Genomic DNA, 8,668 nt, shown 5'->3' on the forward strand with positions numbered 1-8,668 from the left:
CTAGGAACTGCCCCTTCTCCCTGCTCTCCTTGCCACACCTTCCAGCTTCACCTTCCAAGAAAACGTAGTGAAGCAGGCTCCCCAGTTGTCCCCGCCCACTAGGGGACCCTCATTTTGGAAAGGCGTCCCAGTCACCAGCTGACCAAAGGCTCTCCCTCCAAAGGGTTCCATCGACCCACCATCTCTGATGGTGACTGAGAAAAGAAAGCAAGGGATGCAGGGCAGGCAGTGTGAAGACCGAAATCCTGGCTGAGCAGTTAGAAGACCTCAGCTGCTACTGGCCATATGACCGCTGAGCCTCAGTTTCCCCCACTGTGTTCCGACTGGATGCTCCCTCAAGGCCTCTTCCGGCTCTGAAAAACCTAGGATTCCAATGTCAGGGACTGTGTCTCCCTCCTCACCTTCATGTCCCCAGCAATTAATACACAGTAGACACTTAAAACAGTTCCTTGAATGATTGAATGAAATGGGTCGTCAGGTCAGTCTGAAGATCCAATGGAAGCCAGGAAGCAAAGTCTTCCCCCAGGAGCCTACCTTCCAACAACTGTAGAAGCCACACATCTTGGGAGAACCCTGGCAAGCCTAAAGCCCTTTGCACACCCGCTTCCTCTCCTAGATGCACAGATTTGGTTGGAGGAGCCAAGCGGGAAGCAGGAAAATGTGCCAGGAAGACAGGGTGGCCTGAACCCCAGGCAACGGTGGGTAGCCCTTTCACTTTATTGACTCCTGTGGCCCCTCTCCTTCCCTCTTTCTGGTTTCCCTCCCCTTCCTACCTCCCCGGTCTGGCCTCCTCAGCTTTCCTGGAACAGTAACCTCTTTTCCTTCTCTCCTTTGTGGGGGCTCAGAGCCTCCAATGGTCCCAGCGCTGGCCTGATCCTCTGCTGGTGAGGATGGCTCCCAGAGCCTCAGGCTTTCTCTGGGTCAGGGAAGAGAGCAGCGGCAGTGAAGAGATTGAAATTCTGGTTGGTGCCCAGCCTGGCTCTCGTTAACACCTGGAGCTCCAGACTAGGGCTTTGAGGAGGAGGGAAAAGGGCTGCGCCCAAGCTTTATCCAACCTTCCCTTCCAGGTTTAGGGAAGGGGCTCCTCTTTTGAGGGAATCTGGCAGTGCCTTTTCCTCCACCTTCTTCTGCAGGGTTCCTAGGGAGATGTTAGGGTTTTCCTTCTGGGCTTCCTGAGCCTCCACATCTTCCCCTCTACACCCCTAGGGAGGTGGCTGGATAAGGAAGGAAACTGCCCTCTCTCTCCCCTGCCCCAGCCCAGCCTGAGACTCATGTAGACGTAGTGTGTGTGTGTGTGTGTGTGTGTGTGTGTGTGTGCGCGCGCGCGCATGCACAGTGCGAGTGTAGGGTGTCAGTGTAGCATTGTAGGTGGTGTGTGGTGGTGCAGTATATATATGGTGTGTTTGGTGTGTATGTGTGTATAGGTATGATGTATGTGTATGTGTGGTGTGAGTGTGAGGGTGTGTTGATTGCATAGTATGGTATATGTCTGTATGTGTTTGTGGTGTTGGTGATGTGCAGTGTGTGTGAAGTGGGTGGTGTGAGTAAGGGGCCACTGCAATTGGGTGTAGGAGCCAGATATCTAGGTCTCCTAGCCAGGGATAACCAGTATCTAGGCAACCATATTGGGGGGAGGGGAGGAGATATGGAGGTGAGGAATGGGCAGGAGAAAGAGGGAGGCTGAGAAATGGAGGAGTTTCCATAGCAACCACCAGGCAAGTCACGTGCAAAAGGCTAAGTTGCGGACATAGACATACACATCCGTAATATGAGGGTGGCTGGATCCCCAGTGGGGGCTCCTTTCAGAGAGGGCCTAAGATGCCCACTGATCCATATTCAAAGCTGGGAATCCTAGCCCAGCCAGAGAGCACGAAGCCACGGAGACAAAGGAAGTGGAGGCAGAGGGCACACTGGTGGGGAGAAGCCTCCAGTAGCCACGGTCCCGTGAGCGTGCAGGCTTGCAGCAGGTGACGAGGCAGGCCCATGTTTCCAGCGAGGCTGCTCCCAGCTCCCACCCTCGGGTGCCTCCTCTACCAGCCACCACTTGTAAGAGCCAGAAGCCAGCGCTGGGAGCCCCAGGCTGCACACCCAACTCTCCACGGAAGCCCGGGAGACACAATAACGGAGGCTTTGCCAGGGCCAGCCCTGCTGGGGAAAGGGGGCAATGGGGGACCCCAGGGCCCCCCGGAAAGGAAGCAGGATTGATATATAGACAAGAAGGAGGGAAAAAAACGATGCACTCTCATGAATCCTTGAGTTCTAGAATCCTTCTTTCCCTGCGCCCCCATCCAGTGCCCACTGCCCAGCCCCACCTTCCCCAAGCACCAAACCAGCAAGTTCCATTTTGTGTCGCTCATGTGTCCACACTCACACCCAGCCACACGCTCTCGTAATTCCCCACGCTCCCCCAAGTGTCCACAGCTTCCAAGTAACAAAGGGAAAACTCCTCACGGATAAAAGGGTGGGCGCAGCCCTTTCCCCTTCTCCTGAAAACCCTGACCCCAGGCTCAAGGCAGCATCGAGAGCAGTTCCCAGCCACCAGCGTCACCCCCAGCGCCACAGCCTGCCTCTCCTAGAGGCTGCTCTCTTTTCCGACGCCGATCTCCTTGTTTACATCCCCAGCCCGGTTTCCCGCTGCCCAGGCGGGGACCGCGGCGCTGCTGACCGCGGAGGTCCGCACACACCCACTGAACAAACGAAACCCTGCGCTCCCGACGCTCCAGAGGTCGGTCCCCAATGAGCCTCGCTCCTCCTCGGCAAAAGGAGCCAACTTTGCCCACCTCCCCAGCCGCCTACCTGCACAGCCGGTCCCCTCCGAGACTCCCAGGAGGACCCGCCGAGTCCCAAGGAACCTGGGAGTGGCGGGGCTGGGGGCAGGGCGGTGGGTGAGGCTTGAGCTGCTTTCCCGCCTCCCCTCCTCCTAGGAGTCGGGCGGGCTGGGAGGCGCGTCCTGCGGGGGCGGGGGCGGGGGGCTCGCTTGGGGCGGGGCGCGGGGACAGCCCACTCCGTGCTGCCGTCCGCAGGCTTCTGGGTAGCGGCCGCGCGCAAACCCCTTCTCCTCCTCTCCCTGCCCGTCCTCCTGCTCCGTGCTTGCGCGCGTCCTCTGCTCCCCTCTCCTCTCGAGGGGCGGAGAGATTTTTCCAAAGGGCAGTCAAGCTCCGAGAAGCAACAGGAGACTGCCGCCGAGGGGGCGTGCAAGCGCCGGAGCAGATTGCCATCAGCTGTTGCTTTTCGGTTTCCCTCTGGTTAGGGTGGGAAGGGAGCAAGACAGACACAATGACAGACCTGGTGTCTCTCTGCAATAGTAAACTCCGAGGAACGGAAAAATAGGAGAAAATAACCCAGCACCAGACACAGCAGCCCACGTTAATTGGGAACCTTGGTAATTAAGGGGAATGTGCACCAAAAGCATGAATGGCTGTGTCGTGGGCGCAGGAGCCAGCTCCAGTTGTAGTTGTCATTTTCAGCTAGAGTCAGGTGGGGAGCTGGGGGGATGGCCCTCACCTGAACCATAGATCTGCTACCATGAACCCCCTTTTCAAGCCCCATCCAACTCTGGCCCTGCCAGGAGCAGTACCACCCCATCGGCAGCCCAGTCCCCAAGAGTCAAAATTCACAATGACGAACTTTGAATGTGAAGATGTAAATCCTGGCTCGGCAACCCAGCCTGTGATGCGGCTTGGAGCACATCTCTGCACTCAGCTCCTGAGTCTATTTCCTCACGTGGGAACGTGGTGATTAGAAGACTGACCTCATGGGAGGCTTAGCTCATAGCGAGTGCTCAAGAAATTGGCTCTTACTATTAGGGGCAGAGCTTGTGGGAAGGGACAGTGGCCAGGTACCGGTGGAAACCAAAGAAACGCAAGTGTCAGTAGCCAGGAGCCATGCTGAGATGGAGGCTGTCCAGCCTCAGTCAAGGTGTGTGTATGGCCGGGCGGGGTGGAGGGATGGCTACTGAGAAAGGCTGTGATTGTCCAAACCTAGGTGGGGCCACGGAGAACTTCCTTACAAACCCCAAGCCAGGGATGATGGGTACTGCTAGGAAGAAACCCAGCCCTGCCTTTGCTGCCCCCAGTTCTAGGTCTGTTTCCTCATTTGTGAAATTAGGGAGATGGACTAGATGATCCTGAAGTCTCTTCCAGCTCTGCCCTGGATGATTGAACTATTTTAATAAATAGTCAGGTCTCAAAACCCCAAGGCAGGAAATATACATGAACTCAAGAAGGCTTTGGAACCAGTAAAGGAACCGTAAATAGCTAATAAGAAAGAGTACCCAAAGAGCATCCCCTCAGGGAGACTCCTGGGGGGACAGTTCTGACCCCTTAATCATGGGACTTGGCTGCATGGATGCCACTCTGGCCCAGTCCTGAAGTCTCTGGGGTTCCTGTGAATGCTAAAGCTCCTTCTCCAAAGCCAGACTCAAATCTTGCCCATTTGCATGCCTAACCCTTCTGTTCCTGTCTTTTCCTCTATAAACTGAGGACAGCATTACAACTGTCCTTTTCCCTTTTCATGTGTTCTAGGTGGCAGATTTAAAACCACACCCCGGCCGGGCGCGGTGGCTCATGCCTGTAATCCCAGCACTTTGGGAGGCCAAGGTAGGTGGATCACGAGGTCAGGAGATCAAGACCATCCTGGCTAACACAGTGAAACCTCGTCTCTACTAAAAATATAAAAAATTAGCCGTGTGTCATAGCGGGCACCTGTAGTCCCAGCTACTCGGGAGGCTGAGGCCGGAGAATAGCGTGAACTCAGGAGGTGGAGCTGGCAGTGAGCCTAGATCGAGATCGCGCCACTGCACTCCAGCCTGGGCGACAGAGCAAGACACCATCTCAAAACAAAAACAAAAACAAAAACAAAAAAAACACATCCCTTTCTAGGCCCATGTCCTTAGGCAGGTACATTCATACCTCCAAATGACCTTGAATCCTGCCTTTTGGCCACCTCTCTGTGTTGCTTTTTAAAGCACCTACTAGTGATAACATGTCAAGCCCAGGCTTTGCAAGCCTATTTGGGGAAGGATAGTTCAGAACTCCAAAGCCAAGCCACCTTTTGGTTCAGTCCCATTTCCAGCCAGAGAGTTCCGAAGTGTTTGGCCCAGTGACTTCCCAGCTCCCCCTACCTAATGCTGACCAGCCCAGGCTGCAGAGGGATAACAGGAGTTAAATGTGCATGAGAAACTGCCATGGCTTGACTCTCAAATAGGGCTTCTTCACGTTCCATCCAGGGGTACTGCTGGAAGAATTTGGGGTGTTACATCTACAAAGCAGCACACAAGCTTGCTCTAGGGTGAGTCACATCTCCCTTCTAGCAGGAAAAGAAACACATCTATCCCCTGTGAAAAATGTGGGCATTCATAAAAAGAGGTCACCAGCTGCTCCATTCTTTCAACCATTTATGGACGGGAGGAGCTACTCTTCACTGAGACCTGGGCCAAGATCTGGGGACATACTGCGGAGAGGAAAGGTGTGGTCCCTGGGTGAGATAGAGATTTAGCAAATGTTCCCATGAATAAACGTGTAATTAAAGCATAGTTCAGAGCCCTGAAGATATAGCCCTTGAGAAAGGTCAGGAGGTGATAAAAAGATGAGGTAAAGAGCCAAGAATTGGGATGTCAGGGTGGGAAGATGATTCTGCCTCTGGAACAGAAGGTATGTGCAAAAGCCCTGAGGCAGGAGGGGTATGGTATGGAAGGAGCCAGGGTGGGACTGGCCCAACAATTCCTGGTGATTCCAGCTTTTATATCCTGGGAAGCCGCTAATGGGTATCAAGAAAACTGTTCTGAGCAAGAATTGGTGAGAGGCTGGTTTGGGATGTTCCTGGTGGACCCTGCAAGTCAGGGTTCAGGGGGCTGTGTAGGGGCAGCACTAACATGAAGCCGAGAAATAAGACTAATCCCCACTAAAGAATCCTGCTTCTTTATAAGCCCAAGGAGCAAAGAGAGAGCCAGGGCAGGGCTGCGCAGCCATGGAGAAAGCAGGATAAGAAAGGATGGAAACCATTCCTGAAACACTCTCCATCCCCCGGAACTGGAACCATGGGAAGACCTGGAGTTGGAGAGGACAGTATGACTGCTGGGAGCATCAGTGACTGCTCTATGCTTTGAAGCTTGCTCTGGGCTAAGTAACTCACAACTGGGCAGCTAAAATCCCATCTGGAGAGCACTTGCCCCAGTCCCCTTGTATTGTGGCAAAATAACCCTTCCGCATGTCAGTGCCCCGGTCACACAGCCACAGACAGGTCACAGAGTGACCGCCTGTGTCCTGGTCACACAGGACACGGAGGGCCCAAAGGGGAAATTAAAGGGGAGAGACCAGGAATCTTAGAAGAGACCTCGTCCCTCCTAGCAGGTATCCCCTCTGGATAGACACAGAAGGCAATTGGGGCGCCACTTCGTCCTGGGGTGGGGCTGCAGAAGGGAGCCGATCTTGCCCACTGACTGCTACTTTGTGTCCATGCATACCCACTTGGCTCTGTACAGATGTGAATGTGTGTCCTCCCCACTCAGCCAAATGCCAAGCCCCCAACCCCTAGGACAGAGCTGTTTCCTAGCTCCTCAGCTGAAACAGCTCTGCTTACTTCCAAACCACTCCTTGATTCTGGGTCCCTTCCTCTCTCCCCAACCTTTCTTTGTCAAACTCCTCCAGCCTATCCCTCAAGCAGCTGTACTAAGTCCTCGGTCATTTTATGCAGTTTCTGGACAATCTAAATCCACAATCATTTAGTGGGTTTTACCACCCACTTAGGCTTGATGAGTCCACAATCTCCAGCCCAGTCATCTCCCCAGGAGACCCAAGCAAGTAATCCCAGGGAGTCAGCACCTCCCACTCCCTATCCATCCTCCCAACCCACTCCCTATCCATCCTCCCAATCCACTCCCAATCCATCCTCCCAATCCACTCCCAATCCATCCTCCCAATCCACTCCCAATCCATCCTCCCAATCCACTCCCAATCCATCCTCCCAATCCACTCCCAATCCATCCTCCCAATCCACTCCCAATCCATCCTCCCAATCCACTCCCTATCCATCCTCCCAATCCACTCCCTATCCATCCTCCCAATCCACTCCCTATCCACCCTCCCAATCCACTCCCTATCCACCCTCCCAATCCACTCCCTATCCATCCTCCCAACCCACTCCCTATCCATCCTCCCAACCCACTCCCAATCCATCCTCCCAATCCACTCCCAATCCATCCTCCCAATCCACTCCCAATCCATCCTCCCAATCCACTCCCAATCCATCCTCCCAATCCACTCCCAATCCATCCTCCCAATCCACTCCCAATCCATCCTCCCAATCCACTCCCTATCCATCCTCCCAACCCACTCCCTATCCATCCTCCCAATCCACTCCCTATCCATCCTCTCACACCTTGAAGCTGTTCCCTCTCATGTCTTCCTTGTATTTATGAAAGGCACTGCCCCCAATCCAGTTACCCTGCAAAACACATGCCACGCTCAGACCTCTCCCCCAGTGCCTCCTTTCCTGCCCACCACTCCTGTTCTAGGTCAGGTCTCTGGCACCAGATTCCCACTGGTGACTCTGCCACAGTCCCCCTACCTCTAGGTAGAGTTATCTTCCACAATACAAATGTGATTCAAAACTTCAGTGGCTCCCTATTTTCTACAAGTTAAAGTCAAAATTCTTTTTTTTTTTTTTTTTTTTTTTTTTTTTTTTTTTTTTTTTTGAGATGGAGTCTCACTCTGTCGCCCAGGCTGGAGTGTAGTGGTGCGATCTCGGCTCACTGCAACCTCCGCCTCCCGGGCTCATGCCATTCTCTTGCATCAGCCTCCTGAGCAGCTGGGACTACAGGCACCTGCCACCACGCCCGGCTAATTTGTTTGTATTTTTAGTAGAGACGGGGTTTCACTGTGTTCACCAGGATGGTCTCAATCTCCTGACCTCGTGATCCGCCCGCCTCGGCCTCCCAAAGTGCTGGGATTACAGGCGTGAGCCACCACGCCCGGCCAAAGTCAAAATTCTTAACACGACGTTCAGTCTTTACAACCTGACACCCACCTGCCTCTCCTGCTTCATCTCCCGGCCTACTCCCTGCCCTATTTCCCCCCATCACCCTCATCACTCCAATCTTTGTAAATGCCGTATCCCAGACCAAAAGAGCCATGCAGTTATCCAAATGTGCTGCCTGCTTCCTACCCCCAAAGCTTTGTTTACATAGTTTTCTCTGCTTGAAACATCCTCTGCCTCTACATCCTCTGCCTATTTTCTCTGCTTACAAGAATTCTACCTACACTGCAAAGCTAAGTTCAAATATTACCTTATTAAAAATGAAAGCTGTCTTATCCATGCTGTAATTAACAGCATTGTGTCTCTACGTCTATAATTGCACTTATCATAGCCTGAAATTTGCTATGTTTACTTGCATGTGTCTGCTGCCCTAATAGAATGAGAACTCCTAAAAGTCAGACCTGGCCTCTCACTCCACTTATAGACCCCCCTATCATGTGCGGTGATCCATTTATAACTTGTTGAATTTCAGTGAATTGTAGTTGTTGACTTGAAGGACCCTGCCTGGTCTTGCTCCAACCAACTTCTCCACATTCATTTTGATCTCCAGCCAGCAACCTACCGGCTTAACCAAAGGTCTTAGCCATAAGTCTTCAGGGAGTCTTCAGAATTGGTTCCCTGAGCACTGATACCC

General features: G+C 53.3%; 1 protein-coding gene across 2 annotated transcripts in view; it reads right to left on the reverse strand.

Annotated features, from left to right (window-relative positions):
- Positions 1-2,951, reverse strand: part of FXYD6 (FXYD domain containing ion transport regulator 6) — a 39,213-nt gene extending 36,262 nt beyond the window's left edge. Inside the window, exon 1 of one of the 2 annotated variants that reach the window (XM_008021029.3) lies at positions 2,797-2,951. The gene's annotated coding sequence lies outside the window, so the exon portion shown is untranslated. The remainder of the gene's footprint in view (positions 1-2,796) is intronic. The other variant, XM_008021027.3, reaches the window with a different exon arrangement.
- Positions 2,952-8,668: the final 5,717 nt, after the last annotated feature.

The sequence above is a fragment of the Chlorocebus sabaeus genome, chromosome 1 (genome assembly GCF_047675955.1).
Source record: "Chlorocebus sabaeus isolate Y175 chromosome 1, mChlSab1.0.hap1, whole genome shotgun sequence".
In the NCBI taxonomy this organism is placed as follows: Eukaryota; Metazoa; Chordata; class Mammalia; order Primates; family Cercopithecidae; genus Chlorocebus; species Chlorocebus sabaeus.